This window comes from Dipodomys merriami, unplaced genomic scaffold (assembly GCF_024711535.1).
Source record: "Dipodomys merriami isolate MVZ:Mamm:240054 unplaced genomic scaffold, mDipMer1.0.p SCAF_5, whole genome shotgun sequence".
In the NCBI taxonomy this organism is placed as follows: Eukaryota; Metazoa; Chordata; class Mammalia; order Rodentia; family Heteromyidae; genus Dipodomys; species Dipodomys merriami.
The window spans coordinates 14527305-14549471 of record NW_027206068.1 but is presented as its reverse complement, the minus strand read 5'-3'; the positions used below and the strand labels follow the sequence as shown (position 1 = coordinate 14549471).

The window sequence follows — 22167 nt, the reverse complement described above, 5'->3', positions numbered from 1 at the left end:
GCGGAGACATAAGAAAATTACCTAACTCATGAACCACACATTAAGCACGGTAGTCAGCTGTTGTAAATGCGTATCCAACAACAAACCATTATGTATCTTTGGTTTAATTACATGTGCTTATTACACACCTGTACTGGAGGGTAGAGGCTGCTATTTGCATTGCTTGTGGTTTACTCTATCAAAACAGCATTAGCATTATGAAGCTTATCAAGGCTAGGTGTGATTTCTCCAGCTTGAGTCTGTAAAATCCTTTTAATTTGTACATAACCTCAATACAATTTCAGGGATGGAGAGGTTAAGAAATATTTTAATAATTTTAGCAAAGAATTTCTAAACTTAGAAATATACCAGATTTATTTATTTTATCTTGTTTAAGGTAAACAGAGTCTATTTAAAAGGGAAATAGTGAGACGCCCCATTCAGAGAAGGGCCTCAGAAACAGCGAACTTTATAGACTTGAAAAATGAGTAACTTTTTATCAAACAATCTATTACCTTAGAAGACAGTACCAAAGTTGCACGAATCCAACATTTCTCTCCAAAGTTCTACCTTAGAGAGTATTAATCATAATGATGACAATGCTGTTATTGACAGAATAGCAGAAGACATTACATTTCCAAATAGTTAGTGACCTACAGATTTTACTAGTCACATTAAATGAGCAATCTAAGCAAAATCATTCTGTTTGTTTGAGAACATTGCAACTAAACAGAAGTAGGAAAATACTATGTGGAAAAGTACATTTTAACAGTAAGAACACATTAAAAAAACAAGACTGTAAATGGCTCAAAAAAGAATTTTTGGAGGAGTTTATATATCATCATAACTTGATATTTTCACAAATCATATCCCTCCCCCTCCAAATCTTAGTCTACTCATTTTTAAAGCATCCAAACTTATCAGTTCTCATTCTTCAAGGTCACCTATGTCCACCCTTACGTGAGCCTTTCCATGTCTCTCTTTCATTCTGATTTCCTTCCTTTTAATAAGGACAAAAGTGAGGTCACATTAAGAAAGACATCACATGTCCCGATGAATGCAGTCCTGTTATTACAACCAAAGCAACAGTACGGCAGAGGAGTAAACAACAAATGGTACCCAAAGCCCAGAGAAAATTAGAATTCTATTTGGGATTCCCACAGGGGCTTGAACCAATCCCACAGATGAAGTTTGATAGTTTCTAAGGAAGAGAACAACGCTTAGCAAAAAATTAAGGCTATGAATCCATGCAAAATATAATAATATCAAATGTAGGTTAAAAATATTACTAACTTAATGTAGACATCAGCCAGGACAGATGGTAATGTGGAAAAATATACATATAGTCATTTTAGTACAAGTTTCCTAATATGAAACATGAATTATATTTTCTTAAACCACAGGAAAAAAAAGACAAATCTCTAAAGGTACAAATTTCTACAAATGTAAATCTCTAGAATTCTTTACTCAGCTTAAAGCAGAGCCAAATATGAAGCGAAAACAAAAATTTCCTGGTTCTTACTCATAATGCCATGTTTGAAAATCAAAGACACTAAGATAAATTGATTACTTTTTAACGTTATGCTATAAGTTCCCAAGTAATTTTATCTTGTTTTATTATTGTTTAGCTATAGCTTAGATCATTTGAACCAGCTAACTGGAAGAAATGGGTGGGTTTTGGACAAATAAGGGAGAATGATAGGAAGGGTGACATTGATCACGATGCATTGTACTTATAAACCGGCATGTTAAACTGAAATCCCTTTGTACAAGCATTTAAAGATAATTTCAAAAAATAAGTAATTCTTTTCTTAAACTATTGTGCCAAAATTTTTCCTAGCAATTGCTTTTGCGATGGAATCATCTCAGATAGCTAGAACAATGAGATAATTTTTGGAATTTAGATTATCTCCACAATGTTAGTACATATTTTTGCAAGTCAGCAAATTAATTCATTTTCTCTCCCTAGTATGGAAATTTAATCTAGGTATTTATTTCATTTTCAGTAACCTATTTGAAGAAAGACTAACTACCCTTCAGTACACAGTATTACATTATGCATTCAAAACTGATACTATAAATTATGCAATCTAACAAAAAATTATTAATGGCTTGTGGGGGAAACAGCCATGATACTTCAACTGCTAGCAACAGAATGTAATTTTTCTCTGTTTCCCATCAGTGAAAGAAAAGAACCCATATTCTCTGTATTTAAACAATTCCATTGTACCCACTCTCTTTCACACATCACTATTTATAAAGAGAAACAACTGTGTGACACAAAGTAGATTTTGAGTCTGTACCATGAACCAACCACCCTCCAGTAGTCATGAGCAGATGAAACTTCTAAATCAAAGCTGCACACTCCCATACTTTTCTATTTTTGTTCTAACATGCAATTGATGGCTATAGAATAAAGAGGATATCTATTCTGCTGCTTTACATTGATGCAAGAATTTGCCAGACACTTTTTTGGTCATTGTTACTATGCTTCCCCCCAAAAGAATTCTTTACAGTGATTAAAATCACAGAGTATAGACTCTGAAGCCTTTTCAACCATGTAAGAATCAGCTCATTTAGAGAAAGGATCCCATAAAACCAAGGAGAATCTTCAGAAGTTTATGTTGCAGATCATGAAACTTCCACCCAATGCGGCTGTTCAGTAGGAAGAATCCTAGCTAGGATCACTAACAGGTAGCCAGCTGAATATAATTCCCAGAGACAGGTAGATGCTATGAATTTGTAGGGCCATGTGTCCATACATTTGTGTGATTTCCCCACTACCCCTTACCTTTCCTCATCAAGAACCTAGATGTGAACAGCAGATTCAATGGTTTTCAGTAATTGTACAATAGAGAGAATTAAGTCTACCTTGATGAACACAAGGGTCTAGGCTAGGTGGAGAGGTTTGTGATAGATCATAGGATCAAGGCTAGAGAAGCTCAACCAGTAAGGTGCTGATCTAGGGAGAGAATGTAGGCCTTGCTTAAGATCAGTTATAATATAGTAGCTCATTTCAAACCATGTAAATCTATGGACAAATCTGTGAGTTGTAGAAAATTAATTTCCAAAACCATGTTACAGGAAAAAAATTATATAGGAGAAATCCAATAGGAACCAAGATAATTTTTACTATTGAATATGTGCTCACAGAAATTATACTATGCCTCATCAGACTTCATTTCAAAACACTCAATGTAAAATAAAGCTCAACCTTTTCATATCCTACTTTGTAAATACATTATGTTCCAGTTCTATTAAAAAACCATACAGTTACATCTGTTTTTACTTTCTTTTTATATACCTAGCAGTATTTCTTATACTTAGAATTTAAAGGCTCCTTCACTTCAACATACCCTTCATTTTCCACTCTTAAATTAATAGATTAATATATCCTTAAGTAACTATAGAAAGACAATTCTTGGGATGTGTGAATGTATTCTTTGACCTTCCTATTGCCCAAATTTAATCTGATATTGAATGTGGCTCTACATTGTGCTAAAAAAGGGGGGGAAAGAGATTTTCTTTGCAATCATGCTAATAATGGATAAGAAAAAAATATGTTGAAATTATGCTATGTAGTATATCTAGTCGGCTGAATTGTGTTCCTCAAAAAGACATATTCAAGTGTTAATCTCCTGTACCAAGAATATGACCTTATTTCTAAGAACTTTTAAAATTATTATTCAAAAAGATATACAAGCCAGGTGTTGGTGGCTCACATCTGTAATCCTAGCTATTCAGGAGGCTGAGATCTGAGGTTTAAGGTTTGAAGCCAGGCCAGACAGGAAAGGCCATGAGACTCCTATCTCCAATAAACTACTTAGAAAAGACCAGAAGTGGCTCTGTAGCTTAAGTGGTAGAGTACTAGCCTTAAGCTAAAGAAGCTCAGGGACAACAACCAAGCCCTGAGTTCAAGCACAGGACTAGCACAAAAGAAAAAAAGATATACAAGGTGGTTTCAATTGAACATATATATATATTTATGTTTACAGTGTATCTTGATCAGTGTTACCCTTCCCCTATTCTCCCTCCCTCTCCCACCTCCCTTCCCAATTCAAGTTCCTTATACTATGATCACTGTGTTTACCCCCCATTCCACCTTCCATTTGTTCACACACACACACACACACACACACACACACACACACACACACACCCTTTTAGGAGTTCACACATGCAAACAATGGATTAAGGCAACACCTAAATGCAATGACTTGTTTCTTTATATGAGAAAGAAGAGAGGAGGTAAACCTATATATAGACACCTAAGTTCCACAGGGATAAGACTATGCAATAATGGAAGCAGAGAATAAAACAATGACATATAAGCCAAAGAGGATAAAACCAAGAATTGCTGACAAAGCCACCTGAAACAAGAGAGGGGCACAAGACAGACTATCCCTCACTTTTCAGAAGGAATCAACCACATAGATGCTGAAATTTGGACTTCTGGCTTTTTGACGTCTGAGATAAAAACATTTGTTGATTTGTTATTGTTGTTGTTTGTTTGGTACAATACTGAAGCTTGAACTCAGAGGCTCAAGCTCTTGCTTGGGTTTTTCATTCAAAGCTGGCACTCTACCACTTGAGCCAGAGCTCCACTTCTGGCTTTTTACTGGTTAATAGGAGATGAGTCTCATAGACTTTCCTGCCTGGGCTGGCTTTGAACTGTGATCCTTAGATCTAGGCCTCCTGGGTAACTAGGATTACAGGTGGAAGCCACAAGTGGCAACCTTATTTGTACTATTTTAAGTCACTCAGTTTGTTGCCATTTATTCTGGCAGCCTTAGAAAACTAGTACAATTAGTATATGTACATGAATAAAATACCCATACCTCAGATTGTCTTCTGAGGTAAGAAGAATCAACACTGGCTAGGATTTTGCTTTGCTTCCAGAGATATAGGTAAGAGACATCTACTTCATATTTGCCAAATTCATTTTGATTTTCAAAAGTTATAAGGATAATGATTTTCCTTTACTCATGATACATATACTTTTTAATGTCCTCATTGTTACCAAAATTGCTAAGTTTGAAAGGAAATAGTTATGTTCAAAATTGAAAGCCAGAATTATTTGCTCTAGACTTAGGTTTTCCAAGAAAACATGCATCTCATGATAGAAATTGTGGCTTTTCCATCTCCAGTTGCCTCTAGATTAATTTCCATTGTAAGTGGGAACTGGATTTTCTGTTGAAAATGAGCATGTCAATCATTCACTGCTATGCATTTATGAGAAATCTGAAAGCTATATCCACTGTATTTTGGAGAGAAACAAAAAACGTAAGAGTACATATACCAAAATGTTAGCAGAACTGGGATTTTTTTTCATTCTTCTTATATTCTTTTGTACAAATTTCTTACTGTACATATAATGAATATCATTTGCTTGTTTAGTTATAAAAAGAAAGAAAAGTTAATGGGAAGTTGCCTGGTTCATGGGATGTAATTTGTATTTTTCTAGAAAGTGTGTTTCCCTGGTCTAAGCATGATATTGGGAGAAATCAGACAACAGATCTCATGGTCTCTATGCCCACACACACACACACACACACACACACACACACACACACACACACACACACACACACACACACACACACACACACACACACACACACACACCCTTTATATAGGCATGTTAGCTTTGTCAGCAATGAGATGTAAAAGAAACATAAATCATAGATGTATCTGACATTTAAGCAATTTAGATTCCTTTCACACACTTTCGGTTTCCAGTGTGTCCTTTGAGTCTCCACCTAGAGGAAATCAGCCTGTCTGTGTATCAGAGAATGTCTGGTGAAGCCTGCTCCCCTCCACAGCCCCTGGACATCCACCGGGTCTCAGGCAAGTGGGACGTGAAGCCTGAGACATTCTGAAAATACTTGGCACTATGTGGAGCTTTGTGTGTGCAAACTGTATAAGAAACTGTCCTGTTCTGTGGCACTACTAGTTTTCAGAAACCAAAAACATTAGGTTTCCTGTTATTCTTAAGCCAAATGATAATTAAAATGATCTAGGAATCCCTGAAGGATCCAGACTGACTCCTCCAGCCACATTCCCTGCCTTGTTCCCCAGCTCTCCACCCAAGCCTCATTATTTCCCTCAGATAGATCATGATCTCCTCCCACCCCCACTTGCCGGCCCCAAGGTGTGTACATCTACAGTAGTCCCCTCTAACTGAGGTTTTGCTTTGCATGCTTCCAGTTATCCACACTCAAACACAGTCTGAGAATACTACATGGAGAATTCCATAAATAACTTGCAAGTTTTTTTAAACCTCATTTTGTTTTTGTGTGCTGGTACAGGGGCCTGAATTCAGGGTCTAGGTACTGTCCCTTAGCTTTTTCACTCAAGGTTGGCACTCTACCATGTGAGCCACAGCTCCACTTCAGGCTGTTCATTGGAGGTAAGAGTCTCCTGACTTGGTACCTCAATCCTCAAATCTCAGACTCCTGACTACATGAGCCAACAGTGCCTGGAAGTTTCATGAGTTTTAAGTGAATACCATTCTACTCAACCCACCTAGGACATAGTAATCCATTGTCCTGTGTGCTGTATGTGCTATCTGCTCAGTAGTCACTTAGCAGCCATCTGTGTTATCAGATCAACGTTAATGGTATTGCAGGGTTTGTGTTCAAGTAACCCTGACAGATGACAGGTCACAGTGCCTGCATCCTTCACACCTCTTTACCACATCACATAAGCATTGTATCCATCTCACATTATCAGAAGAAGAAGGGATCATTCCGTGCTAAAAGGGATTCTGAGAGATTATATTCATATAAATTTTATTACAGTCTGCAGTTATAATTACTCCGTTTGTCATTAATCACTCACTGGGTTTAATCTGTGAAATAAACCTTATCATACTTATCATACATATATATGCACAGGAAAAGAAAAACACCAGTGTATAAAGGGTTTGTACTTACTGTGGTTTCAGACTTTCACTGAGGATCTTGGAATGTGCCTCCTAAGGATTAATGGGGACATCTGTGCTGTTTTCCACTGCCTAGAATTCCCTTACACCACTTCACCTCAGGAATTACTTTAATTTCCAGCTAGAGCTTTGTTTCCTCAGAGCAATCTTCCTTTACTTCCAAATAATGTCAACTAGCACACTTACGCTTTCATCCCATTCCTCCCCTCCCTGTACCACTCCTCAGGGATGGAATTTTACATTTCTTAGTAGGATTATTTTGTTGTCACCTATTGCATTTTGTAGAACTGAAGTTCCATGAGAGCAGAAAGTCAGTTTGTTTGTATTTCCCTCGTCTCTGAATCTCTTGAGCTTGGACAGTGTCTGGCACCTTACTATGGATGAATAAACTGGAAATACAAGTATTTTCAGTTTGGTTGCAAGTTAGCTCATTTTAATTGGTCACATTCAGTGCATTCTATGAGATTCACTGCTTGGTTGGACCCCTGCAAGTCATCTCTGCAGGAAACCATGAAGAGGGAACATTTGTGTGCACTCCGCCATCCCACCCACTCCTCACCCCAGCAACTGGAATCCCTCCCTGCCAAACCGTACCTTTCAACTGCAGTTACCAATGGGCATTTTAGCTATCTGATAGTGATGTAGGAGATGGGAGGTCTTCCTTATATGTCTGGACTCTCTCTATGGAGAAGGAAGTGGCCAACTTTGTTTACCAACACCGCTGGGCCATTTCACACCTCATCCTGGCATCAAGCTGGACAAGAAAATTGTGAAACAGGGAACTCCCATATACATTTCAGAAATGAACTTGGAAGTCTTTCAATCACTGGTTCTCCAAGATACAGGTATTTACCTCTCTCTGCCCTGTTTTAAGGCAGTTGTCTGTGTTTGGAAGTCTGATCAGGTTGTAAGCTGCACAATCACAGCTCTGGAAATAGCTCGCTGTTCAATATGCATCTAAAGGGACCTGAGTATATTATTCCTTCCAGAGTCAGCTACAATTGAGGCCACTAAATTGACTCCACATCTTTCTATCCTGGGCAGTGACAGAGGAATAGCAAGATTTTTTTTTTACTAAAATGCTCATTTTTAACCAACTCCTTCTTGGAAGATTTCTCCATCACAGATGCCAAGGACATGATCTTCCCTTTATGGAAGATGGCAGAACACTAGCAAATCAATGTTTGAGTCCAGAGCCTGCTGTCAGTGCCTCAAACACTTATCTAGCAACTGCGTCCTTCTGCCAGCAATGTCATGCAGAATTGAAGGCAGATTTTATTGTAAATGGAAGGGGACTAATGCCAGAAGGAAGCTTTGTGTGTTTGCACATGCATAGGTGCATGCATGATGAGTTAGGCATAGACACACTCATGGTTGTTTGACCCTCATCCCTTATCAAGAGTAAACTAGTCTATACCAATTAGAGACAGGAAAATCGATTTCAATAGATATCTCACTTCATAAAAAGATGCATTTCACTGCCTACCTGTCCAATCTATTAAGCATTGTACAGTGAGCCAGGTGATGGATTTCTTTTCATTGGTCCATTCTGACTAACTTTTTTATGAAAAACCAACCATCTTCTCCTTCTGCAACTTCCTCCCCTTCAGCAAAGTTATCCTACCCTGGCTTGTTTTGAGAATACTGCAATGATTCATATATGAAAAGCTATGCAACAAGAAATGCAGAAATTGGGCAATCGGACCATTCAACAAGCTGGTTATATTTGGTTCACATGGATAAAGCACCTCCTGCAAAGACTACATTCCCAAAGATTTCCAGGTCACATCCCAAAGTAATGAGATGCTTTGTTGAGTAGTCCCTACAGGCTCAGCACTGTGCTGGGAGCCAAATATCAATTAGTCCAATTCTCACCAATCCTCTGGGACAAAGCTGTTGTTCACTCTATCTTACTTCTTGCAAATACTGAGGTTCAAAGAAGCTAAGTATCCTGTCCAAGGTCAAATAACGAGCAGACGATGAATGGATGTGATACATAAACCTGACAGCATAAATCAGAACCTGCACACTTAATTAGCACTTCTCTGAGCTTTTATCTTTTTTCATTGCTACTATTGTTTTTAGCTTGTTTTTATTTTGGGGACAAGAGTCTCAATATGTGGCCTAGACTAGTCTAAAATCTGAAATCATCTTGCCTCAACTGGGAATACAGGTGTATGCTACCATGACTAGTAAGGGCCTTTTTTTGTAGCCTCAAAATACCAAATAATAACAACTTATTATTATTATTATTATTATTATTATTATTATTATTATTATTGTGCTATTACTGGGGCTTGATCTCTAGTTATTGTGCTCTCTCTTAGCTTTTCCACTCAAAGACAGGACTCCACCACTCCCAATACACCTTTACTTCCAATGTTTTACTAGTTAACTAGAGATAAGAGTCTTACAGATTTGTCTGGCCTGGCTTTAAAACTCAAATCTAAGTCTCTCTAGGATTATAAGTGTGAGTCATTAGTATCTGGCTTCCCAAAGTATGTTTTAGCGTATGCTAAGGTATCCTGGACAGGCAATGCTAAGTACTATACATGAGGGAGCACTAACGATGGAAGAATCAGAACTGCTCATTGTAAAGCTGATAATTGGGAATGGGAACCTTTGTTCTCATTCCTTCTGTGAAGTTGTACACGGACTCATAAAGTAGGACCCCCAGAGCTTAGTGCCAGTTCTAGACCCTCCAGAAAGACAATATTTAATCATTTTGCAAATATGAGTCTGGCTCTGATATAAACCATCCTCAAAAGTAGAGGCTGCCTGGCACCAGTGGCTCATGCCTGTAACCTTAGCTACTCAGGATCACATTCAAAGCCAGCCCAGGCAGGAAAGTCTGTGAGACTCTTATCTCCAAACCACTAGGAAACCAGAGATAGTGCTGTTGCTCAAAGTGGTAGAGCACTACCCTAGAGCAAAAAAGCTCAGGGACAGTGCCCAGGCCCTGAGTTCAAGCTCCAGGACTGACACCAAAAAAAAAAAAAAAAATACTACCTGGAGGCTAAAGCAGTGCATTTTATAATCACAGCTCCTAACTAGTCCTCAGCTTTTACCAGTCTGTAATTACATCACTCCTGTCCCCCCCAAATTTATCCTGAAGTCCATAAACTTCCAACATTATCCCTTGTTCTTTTAAGAGCAGAGTTATCGAAGAAAGAATGGCTCCCTTAGTTGATTTTGCCACCAGATGGTCTGTCAATTCCCCTGACACTTGTTGAACTTAAACAACCCAGAGTGGGAGAAAACAGCCGCTCTGATATTTGTTTGATCAGGCTGTGAAAAGCAACATCACTCACCAACCTCTGCAACTGGCTGGCATTCATCTCCTGTGTGGGCTTGCATCTATAAGTAGAGGTGATACACAAAATGATCATCGATCATACAGACAATTCCATCTTTACCTAGTGGCAGCCCAGAGAAAACAATGGGAAAACAGAATGTGTGTAAGTGCTACTCAGTATCAGGAACTAGAGTCAGGTGTTTGTTATAGAACTCCTTCACAACACTTCCACCTAGTCCACCACAGATGCCCAGAACAGGGACCAGATGAGATCTTTTTAGAAATGTAGATTGAGAATGTTTTCTCAAACCCCATCTTGTACATCTCAGGCTGGCTTCTTCATAATTCATTATTTTACCTTGCTCTCCTTTGTTAAAATTCAATTCTAGCTTAGTGCCACTAGCTCACACCTGTAATGCTAGCTAGTCAAGAGGCTGAGATATGAGGATCACAGGTCAAAACTACTGGGCAGGAAAGTGTGAGACTCATATCTCCACTACACTAACAAAAAAGCCAGAAGTGGAGGTATGGCTCAAGTAGTAGAGCACTAGCCTTGAGCAAAAGAAGCTCAGGAACAATGCCCAGGCCCTGAGTTTAAGCACCAAGACTGGCACACACACACACACACACACACACACACACACACACACACACACACACACACACACAAATTCAGTTCTTTAAATTCATCTCCCTACTGAAACTTCCTTGGTAAAATAAGTCAGTGTCTGCAGCTAGATGGAACTTTCAAGCCCTTCCAGGGTGAGAAGATGTCACTTTCTTTTTTCTATGCATGTTGTGGTACAGTGGAGAGTATTTGTCATCTTGTCACCTAATAGAAGTGACGCTCACGATGAGGAATATACCTTTAAGAAGCAGTGACAGGCCGGGCGCTGGTGGCTCACGCCTGGAATCCTAGCTACTCAGGAGGCTGAGGTCTGAGGATCGCAGTTCAAAGCCAGCCCGGGCAGGAAAGACCGTGAGACTCCTATCTTCAATAAATCACCAGAAAACTGGAAGTGGCGCTGTAGCTCAAGTGGTAGAGTGCCTGCCTTGAGCTGAAGAGCTGAGGGACAGCGCCCAGGCCCAGAGTTCAAGACCCACGACCGACAAAAAAAAAAAAAAGAAAAAGAAGCAGTGACGGTGAGCGTGGGAGCAGTCTCTGGGATGCTCATCAGTCCCTCCAAGCTCTTTCAGACGGACATGTTCCCAGCCAAGAATATTTCTCCCCAGTTGCACCATTTTGTTCTGATTATTTGTCACCAGAGGTCAGGTTCAGTCCAGAACAATATGGCTTTGGAGAGGCATAAGAATAATTGGACCATATGTGGGAACTTTCTACTATATTGCACAGATATGTGAAAATGCATGAAAATGTTGTTGACTGTAGTATTCTCTATTGCGTGCACACACACACACACACACACACACACACACACACACACACACACACACACACACACACACACACACACACACACACCCATACTGGCTGAGGGTAGTGAAACAAAAAGTTTGCATATTAGGAGGATAGCTCTAGTGGGATCAAGGTGATAACATACAGTCAAGCTTTTCTTGCAGACACAAACTTAGAGACATGTTGGAAGAAGTGACTTCTGTTCCTTCCTTCAAAAAAACCACCTCTGGGCTCTGGGTCTGTAAAGCTCAGGGAAGCCACCAAAGAAGACATCTCTGTGCTGATCCATCTTTTCAAGCTCAATTACATCGCCATTGCCCCCTTGGGCTGCACTGTATCCATTACCTTGCTTTTTATCTTTGAATCTCATAGTGAAACTCAATTTACCCTCTCTATGTAATTATCCACCTATCTGTCTAGCTATCATCTATCTTGTCTGTTAGTTGTCTGTAGAAGGAAGGTTTTCCTGCTGACCTGTTTCAAGTAGGATCACCCAGCCTCTAGACCTGGGTGACATGTGACAGTTCTGCCTACTAAAAAAATACACACTTCTAGCCTAGTGCTGGTGGCTCACCCCTGTAATCCTTGCTACTCAGTAGGCTGAGATCTGAGGATCTCAGTTCGAAGCCAGTTCAAGCAGGAAAGCCCATGAGACTCATCTCTAATTAACTACCTAAGGGCAGGAGTGGTGATATGGCTCATGTGGTAGAGCACTAACCTTAAGCAAAAAAGCTCAGGGACAGCAGCCAGGCCCTGAGTTCAAGCCCCAGGACTAGCATGCACACACACACACACACACACACACACACACACACACACACACACACACACACACACACACACACACACACACACACACCACAAACAGACTTCTAGGCAGCTTTGGAAAAAAAATGCGCACAGTAGAAAGTTGTGAAGTTGGAATCTTCCCTATCTTGAAAAATGTACTGTAGGATATAAATCTAGAAAAAGTTTACAAGAATTGGGGGGTTAATGACCCAAACAGTATTTCTGATTTTAAAAAAATTATCAGTTTACTACCTAAACAGTTTAGGAGAAGCTACCTCAGATGATAACTAATATGCTTTGGAAAAATTCTCTTCTGCAAACAAAAAAGGAAGACATTCTGTAAAATCTCATGTTATGATAGATGGTTCTTCTATCTGATTGTTTCTCCAAAGGTCTATAGGTTAACTTAAACCCAAAAATTTTACAATCCTTTCCAAGGTTTAACTTGCCATTCATTTGTTTCTTATTTACTTAAGCAACAGGTTTTTCTTTGCTTGTTTTCCCCTCACAGATCCCTGGCAGTAGCTCTGTTCAAAGTAAAGCCTTCTGAAGGCTTTACAAAAATATCATCATGGCTCTTGTGGGTATATTCAAGATTTCTTGTTGATGTTGTTGTACCCAAGATCTAGCAATAGAACTTTGGGGTTTCAGTTCCAATTTGCTTTATGCATTAATGTAGACATAACCAAACAATTTAGTGATCCTGGAAATCAAAACCTAGAGCCTCATGTATGCTATATGCTAAGCAAGTACTTCAATCCTAAGCAATATCCTCCCAACCCCACAGCCCACTCCCCACCTCCCTCAGAAGCTTCTTTCTGTTCATGAGTAATGCTTTGATTTCTGTCTAATACTCTGGATAGACGTAGAATAGATTCATGTACTTCCCCTGCCCCCAGTCATGTGGTTGCTATCAGCATCCAGTATTTTCACAAGAGAATGTCAACCTTACTTCTGGCTTGATTTTCCATTCAGATGCAGTTCCAGATTGAATTGGGAACAGAGAACAAGCATTCTTTGCATAATTGCCAGAGAGGACCATATGTAAAATACAGTATTCAACAAAAGCTGAGAAAAAAAAGTTAATGGGGACATGGGCTACTCATAGAATGAAAATATAATCTATACATCTCTCTGTTCTCCACATATTTCCATACTTGTACTGCCTCAGACAAAAAGTCCTTAACGTATGTCATTGGCCATGAGTCCTGTTTCCCCAGGTATTGTTAAGGTCATGATGACACAGAGAATTTCATGATTTTCAAACCTTTTTCTTTAAGAATATCCACATTTTAAATGATTTATATGCATTATTTTTCAACTATGAGAAATACACCAAAAGACACCATTTCAATGATGCAAAGACAAAGCATGAGTTCAACTGAACTGGACTGATTATTCGAGCAAGTAGACAACTTTTACATTTTTAAATCTAGTCAGAAAAATCAAAACCATAAAAAAGTGGGCTAAAACATCCACTTCCTTCAGTATTTGTGTATATTTTGCTGTTCAAGCGAATAACATAACATAAACTGAGATAACATAGTTTGTTTTTGTTTTTGTTTTTGTTTGGGACCAGTAAAGACTTGTATTTATTATTTAGAGATTCTCAGTTTCTTTGCACCTGAAATTATTTAGCATTCTATATTAACTACAGTGGACATGTCATGTCACCAAGGTTTATTAAGTAAGAACTAGCATATTTCTAATGGGCCAGTGTATCCTAGCAGGAGAACAAGGTCCAACAAGGGACAATGAGTTACCTGCCCATTATAGTTGTACAAGAAGCTAGCAAGAGAAAGGATTTCTCACATTAACCAGCTGAAGGGGAATGATCCGCTTCTGCCTATAGATAAGTTGTATGCAGTGGCTAACTGTAACTTTGTAATGTATCTGTCCAATTGCAGACTTTTCTGTGGCCCAAACTTCAGGCTCCAAAAAGTAACTGAGCCAGAAGGCCACTCCTCCTGAGTCTGAGCATAACCATGCACACGTCTGTGAACTCTGAGTGGAACAGAGAAATGAAGATAGTTTAACAAATTTATATTCAAGCTCATCATTATAGGAGGTTCCTGGAATACTCCATTTTTTTTTGGTCAGTTGTGGGGCTTGAACTCAGGGCCTGGGCATGGTCCCCTGAACTCTTTTGTTCAAGGCTAGCACTCTACCACTTTGAGCTACAGATCCACTTTGGTTTTGAGTGATTAATTAGAGATATGCATCTCATGGGGACTTCTCTGCCCAGACTAGCTTTGAACCACAATCCTCAAATCTCAGCCTCCTGAGTAGCTAGGATTACAGGTGTGAGCCACCAGTACCCAGCTTCAAATTCTTAAAAACAGAAAGTAGTTGGTGACCAAGCCTAGGAAGAAAGGGGATTGAGAAGTTTTTCTTTAATTAGCACAGTTTCATTTGTAAATTAGAAGGTTCTAGAAGTGGAAACTGGTAATGATCGTAGGACACAGTAAATATAATAGATCTAAAGAATAAACTTTTTTTTTTTAAAAAAAATCACTTCATTTCCCTTTTATCCTGTGTGTTAGAGCTTGGATATCAAATGTTGCTCAAAAGGCTGATGTGTATTGCTGGTTGCCAATGACTCATACCTGTAATCCTAGCTACTAAGGAAACTGAGATCTGGGGATCATGGTTCATAGCCAGCCAGGGCAGGTAAAGCCTTGAGACTATTATCTCTCAATTGACCACCAGGAAACTGGAAGTAGAGCTGTGGCTCAAAGTGGTAGAGCGTTACCCTTGAGGAGAAAAGCTCAAGGACAGTGCCCACACCCTGAGTTCAAGCCCCATGACCTCTACCAACAACAACAAAAAGGCTAATGTGTAAAAGACTTGTTTCCCACCTGGTGGATTCAGTCGTTCAGAAGTGATTAGAGCATGAAGGATCTGAATTAATCCATTGATGGATTCATAATTTGATGGCTTTATGGTAAGAGGGGTCAGTCTGGAAAAAGAAGGTCACTGGGAATGTACCTTTGAAGCAAAGGGCATACTTTGTCCCCAGCGCCTTCCTCTGTCTGTGCCTGTCTACCATGAGGTGAGCCACATGCTCCCTGCCTGATGCTCCACCTCACCATGAATGACCCAGAAGCAATGGAGACAAATTACCATGGACTGAAATCTCTGACACCATAAGCCTAAGGAAAGCACTTTGAAACTTACCCTGAATTGTTTTCTTGGACATTTTGTCATAGTAACAACACACTGACTAATACACTCTTCTTCTACAGTTCATGTTTATTTTGTGAGACATTAATAACTTTGTTCTAATAGCTTAGCTAACTTTTTTTTCCATACTGAGAAATGCAAATTTTTTTGAAAAGTATATCCAAATAAAACCCTGATGTTTCAAACACCAATCCCCCAAAGTCTATTAACATTCCTGTGAATTGGGCTTTTCCGGTGGAGGGAAAAGCAGTTCTATACAAGCAATATTTTCTATGGTGGAAATCTTTTTTCCAATTTTGTCTAGGTTATCAGAAGACAAATTATTACACAACTAATTATATTCTGGCTGACCTCCCATAATGAATTATGTAGTTAGAACCTCAAGTTTCATAGTCAGCATTTCTGATATAAGCAGATTTCTAAGGGCCATCAGAGATTGTGATTCTTACCAAGCCATGAACCTGTGGCTCACAGCTGTAATCCTAGCTACTAGGAGGCTGAGATAGGAGGATTGCAGCTAGAAGTCAGCCCAGGCAGAAGAGCCCGTGAGACTCTTATCTCTATTTAATCACACACACACACACACACACACACACACAACACACACACTCTCACACACACACACACACACACACACACACACACACACACACACACACACACACACACAAAGCCAAAAGTGGATCTGTGGCTCAAGTGGTAGAACACTAGCCTTCTGCAAAAAGAAGCTCAGGAACAGTACACAAGCTCTAGGACCAGCATACACACACAAAAAGGATTGTGATTCTTGCTACATTTTTCTCACAGCTGTCCATCCTGGTTCACAGCAACTTACTGGGCCTCTCCTGTGTGCTTCTCATCTAGATCATCTTGGCTCCTTCTTGCCTCTCACCATATTTCAGTAGCACGGCTGCTTGAAGCTGACCTCCAACCCCACACATCGGGTGAACATTTCTCCGCCTCCATAGCTTCTCAGGGTGGTGTTTTCTCCACTTGGAATTTTGCTTAGCTTGCCCCACCCTCAACCCCATCAAACATACACGTGAATGGAACACACACTCTATGTATCTGTCTCTGTCTCTGTTTATCTCTGTCTCTCTCTCTCTCTCTCTGTCTTTCTCTTTCTCCCTCTTTCTCTACCCTATCCAATGTACCTCTGGACACCTAAGAGACTTCTTTCTTCCTCCATTTGGCATTCCATTTATTTGTTTCCGTGTTTGCCTCCCTCCAACACCCCTGACACAACGCTGTAAGCTCTTGGGCAGATACTGTGTACCATTTACTTTGGAGTCCCCAAGCACTGAAACCAGAAGCTGTTAAGTGCATAAATAAGAAAAATGAAAACGTGAGTGAGGCGTTTGAACCTCTTGGTCTTAGTCTGTGTATGAATAACCCTCTTGTCAGTCATCTAATAGAGATCTTTTATGTTTCCTTTTGTTCCCTCCACTAACAGCCACATAAAGCCTTGGAATGCTCAGTCCTGGTTACAGAATGTATCAACTGCCAGGACATTTCTGTTTTATTTTAGAATCTACTTTGCAAGCTACAAAATTAGTTAGTTTGAATACATAACTTCCAGCTGAATGTTGTTCTAATAACAAAGTTCATCAGAGACACCCTTCAAGGCACAAAGAGTTAACTGTGTAATTTTCTTAATGAGACTGGAGAAGCAATGCATCATTTTTCTAACTGTGGCATGCTCTGGGACACCATGTAATTTAGGGGTATCTATACTTGGGGAAAGAAAAAACAATACCTAGTTTCTTTTGAAAACTATTTTTGCTGCCAGAAAAAAAATCATTTGCTCTGTCACAATTATGGCAATAAATCTTACAGGGAAACCATTTAATAATGGCTACAAAGCTTCCTTTATCTGAATTTACAGAGACATGCTTTCAAGTTATTGTGCATGTGAAGAAGAGTAAAGAATGGGTATACTTTAGTCTTTAAGAAAGTTTACATTTTGACAAATAAGTTGTTTAAGAGCAATGCTTTACAAGGCCCGAGTTTGTATGACCCTGTGATAGATTTTTATCTTCTGTATCTGTATATAAATAAATATATGTATATATATGTATATATATATTTATATATATATATATATATATATATATATATATATACACACAGAAAGACAGAGAGAGAGAGATGGAGAGGGAAATAGAGAAAATAGATGCTCAGAGTTGAGAATTGAAAAGGACTTGAAAAGAATGTTAAGGAAATTTCCCTCCTACCTTAAGCCTTGAGCTCCCTGCTTACCTTCACATGTATGATTACTTCAATTTCCCCTCCTCCCAGTACTGAGGCTTGAACACAGGGATTAGACACTGTCCCTGAGCTTTTGTGCTCAAGGCTAGTACTCTCACCAGTTTAGACACAGCTCCACATCTAGCTTTAAAAGAATTGTAGTTAATTGGAGATAAGAGTTTCATGGACCTTCTTGTCCAGGCTGGGTTTGACTTATGATCCTTAGATCCTAGCTTCCTGAGTAGTTAGGATTACAGGTGTGAGCAATTGGTGCCCAGCTGGTATGGCTTTCTTTCATACCATTTCAAGAAAATATACATGTCATGTTTTCTTAAAGTCTCTTTGAGATCACTTCAAACCAATGTACTCTGGGTTTTGTCTATAGCTGTATGATAGTCCATCGGATGGTAAAAAGTTAGCATCTCTCACAAACTGACAAATGTATTACATTTGGTATGTTAATGTATATCATCTAAACATTTTTTTTCTAGACATTAGGTATGTAGGTGAAAGTAATAGGGGAGGAATTTCTAGGTCAAACATTATGTTTCTTTTTTTAAGTAAATATTGCAAACCACTCTGAACAGATTACACCAATTTATATTCCCACCTAAATCATTATGTTCAAACCCCTCCTATTTTACCAGAGTATATCACCAAAATTGATCTTTATCAAAAGACTAATATTATGTATACATATTAACACATATGATTAACTATATAACATATAGATTGTATAACGAGAGAGCTTTCTTTTCAAGATAGTCACTTGGGGAAAGTTTTTGTAAATGTGAGAATATTCTTTTTTTTTTCTGGTCTGAGGCTTGAACTCAGGGCCTAGGTATTGTCCCTCAGCCTCTTTGTGCTAAGGCTAGCACTCTACCACTTGAGCCATCTCACCACTTCCAGATTTTTCTTAGTAATTAATTGCAGGTAAGAGTCTCATGGACTTTCCTGTCTGGGCTGGTTTGGAACTGTGATCCTCAGATCGCAACTTCCTGTGTAGCTATGATATTAGGCATGGGCCATTGACACTCTGCTTGCAAGAATATTATTATCTAAAATATTTAAGCTAAATTTTATTACTTAGATCATCTAATATGAAATTCTACCCATCAAAAATGGTTATTCAAATTTAGTAGGTGAATAAAACATAGAGTTTTTGAAACGTAAGGCCAAGTTCAACTCATTTATGTTTTTCTGCTAACTAGTTTGCCAAATTATCCTCTACATGAATTCTCCCTTATAGTTATTTCCTTTACTATTGCCCAATGAGAGGAGTTGACTTAAAATGCCTGCTTTCTGAAGCAGAGCACAAATTAATGTAATCTTTTATTATATGCTAGTCACTGTCATTGTCATTGCTGTTAAGTACAGTGTAGCACAGATGTAGCATTTTTAAACAAATACACACACACACACACACACATGCACACATACATATACATATATATATCCCTCCCCTCCATGCATACAGGGTTTTTCTTTGATGGTTATAGCAAACTGTTTTATTTGTAATAAGTAAGATTCAAGCATTCATCTTCTAAAGTGAAAAGAAAGAGCAAAGTTAAAGTTAAGACTCCACTGGGATTCTTATATTTATCCATATATTTATATTTAAGCAATAATTTTTGTGTGTGTGCCAGTCCTGAGGCTTGCACTCAGGACCTGAGTGCTGTTGATAAACGTTTTTGCTCAAGGCTAGTCACTTGAGTCACAGGTCCACTACCAGTTTTGCTGATAGTTAATTTGGACACTTCAGGCCAGGACGCTCACGCCAGGCTAGCTTCAAACCCTGATTCTTAGATTTCAGTCTCCTGAGTAGGTGTGAGCCACCAGGTCCAACTTTAAGCAATAATTTTAAAGCTATTTGTGTTTGTCCATTCCAAAATTAACACAGAGAATCGCGTGGATTTAACTGACACTATGTTGCAAATAGATATTAAAGTATCATACTTGAATATAAACTCTAAATTAAAGTTTATCTTAAAGTTAAATCAGAAAATTAATTGGACAATTTTTTTGGGGGGGTCCGGTCATGGGGCCTGAACTCTGGGCCTGGGCGCTGTCCCTCAGCTCTTCAGCTCAAGGCTAGCGCTCTACCACTTGAGCCACAACGCCACTTCCGGCTTTTTTCTTTTTGCTTATGTGGTGCTGAGGAATCGAACCCAGGGCCTCTGGCATGCAAGGCATGTGCTCTATCACTGAGCCACCTTCCCAGCCTAATTGGACAATTTTTAAAACCAATACAAGTCCCACAGGGTTTCTAAGACAAGTCATTTTGTTAAAGCAAATTTGATAACCAAATCTTTAATGAAACTGACACAGAAGTCAATTCATTCCACAGAGCCAAAGTTATCAATCACAAGTCCGGCCCTTCAGTTTTTGTATTGATCCTAGTTAAAGATACACTCAAAATGTTGAGCTCAAAATGCTTAGTAGCTGGCAGGCATGCTCGGATGAGGTCAGTGTGGGACAGAAGACTCCCAAGGTACCGGTGCCAGGATAAACAGAGACAGAAACCTTGGAGCTCTGAAACTACACAAAGACCCTTCCCCCAACCCTTGCCAGAAGTGCAGCTCCACACCAAGCCTCCAAAGCAGCCCAGCCCGCAGCCACTGGGGTCCCCCACCCAGAGCCACAGCTGTCGGGTCTGCAGAACTCCAGCGCAGAAAACTCCCATGGCACCGGACTGGACAGTATAAACAGAAACAGAGACCATGAAACACAAACCTTGAGCCCCCCCAGCACCACCCCGTCCAGCCCACATCATCTCAATGAAACACAGAACAGAGGCAACTAGCAACCTATAACACACAGAAACAGCGATTTGCCACAGCACCGCTGGACACTCCCAAACTAGTTCCAGGATAAGTGAGTACCCCCACAAAGGACACTCCCCTCCCCCCCTCTCCGCCACAGGAGACCAGTGCCCAGAGCTTGACCTGAACTCCTCCCCCTACCACCTGGGCTACTGGTCCAACTGAAGCTAGGAATTGTGCTAGCACCCCAGCAATCGTGGAGTACACCCAGCCTGCCATGCTTGACCAAGAGTGCCCCTGGGAAGGAGCTTGAATGCTGCCAGTTCCTGGATGAAGTCAGGAACTGTACCCACGGGCCTCAGCAGCCAGCAGCAGAAGTCTGACCTGTGTGTCCTCGGTGGGAGACTCAGCATCTCAAGTCCCACCAAAGCTTGACCTGTGTTTCCCAGGCAGGGGATAGAGAAGCTCAGGCCGCCAGTACCTGGCTAAAGTCGGGAACTGCAAGCAGGCTCCAGCAACTGGTGGAATACATCCAGTCCATCTGGTTTGCTAAGAGCACCCCTGGGAAGGAGTGCAAACAGTCTAGCCTGCCAGTCCTTGGCTGAAGTCAGGAACTGCCTGTGGACTACAGCAGATGGCTGAACAAGCCCTACCTGTGTCCCAGGTGGGAGCCCAAGCTGCCTAAACCACATATTCCTTTCTAAAGTCAGGAACTGAGCACATGATTCAGCAGAGGGTGGAGTGTATCTGCCCACCAGAATCTAACAAGAGTGAGCCCTATGTGGGTCAGACTACCAGCTGGAGGTTGGCCCCTCCTCCAACAGAACCAAGACCTGGCAAAGTCTCCCTCAGCCATCCCAGGGCTGAGAGCAGGCTTCAATAATTGGCCCAGGAACCAACCCAGAACAAAGTAAAGGCAGCCATCTATTGACCAAAACAGTTGGAGTTCAGGATTCATCTCCAATAATCCCTGAATCCTCATGGGAAAATCACAGCAAAAAATTACAAGATGCATTAACAAGCAAACCATCCCCAAAGGCCAGCAGCCACCCAGGGAAGAGCTTCAGTGAAAATGAAAAAGAAATGGAAGACAAACACTACACCGAAGAGCTGATAGAGGCAATGACTCAAGAATTAAAGTGAGAAATGGATGAGAAATTTAAAGAACAAAGAAACAAATTATCAAAAGAGATCCAGGATTTCAAACAAGAGATACACTCAAAAAGTACACACCTCTTTAAGAGATGAAATTAATACTTTGAGAACCAACACAGAAATCATAAACGGTTCAATTTCCTCCATGCAAACCACAGTGGAAGCCATAGTTAAGAGTGAATGAAATGGAAAATAGAGTATCAGGTACTGAAGAAAAAAATGCAGCAACTGAAAAAAAAGTCACAATATGGAAAAAAAACAACAATCAAAATATGCCCAGGGGAAGTTCAAGAATAAGCAAACAGTGCCAAGAAATTTAACCTTTGTATAACAGGGGTCGACGAAGGTGAGGAATACCAGAACAGAGGGATGCAACATTTATTCGATAAGATTATCA

General features: G+C 39.9%; 1 long non-coding RNA gene across 1 annotated transcript in view; it reads right to left on the bottom strand.

Annotated features, from left to right (window-relative positions):
- LOC138810051 (uncharacterized) overlaps nt 1-21080 on the bottom strand; it is a 63405-nt gene extending 42325 nt beyond the window's left edge. The window contains exon 1 of the long non-coding RNA XR_011367007.1: nt 21000-21080. This is a non-coding gene — a long non-coding RNA (uncharacterized lncRNA). The remainder of the gene's footprint in view (nt 1-20999) is intronic.
- Nucleotides 21081-22167: the final 1087 nt, after the last annotated feature.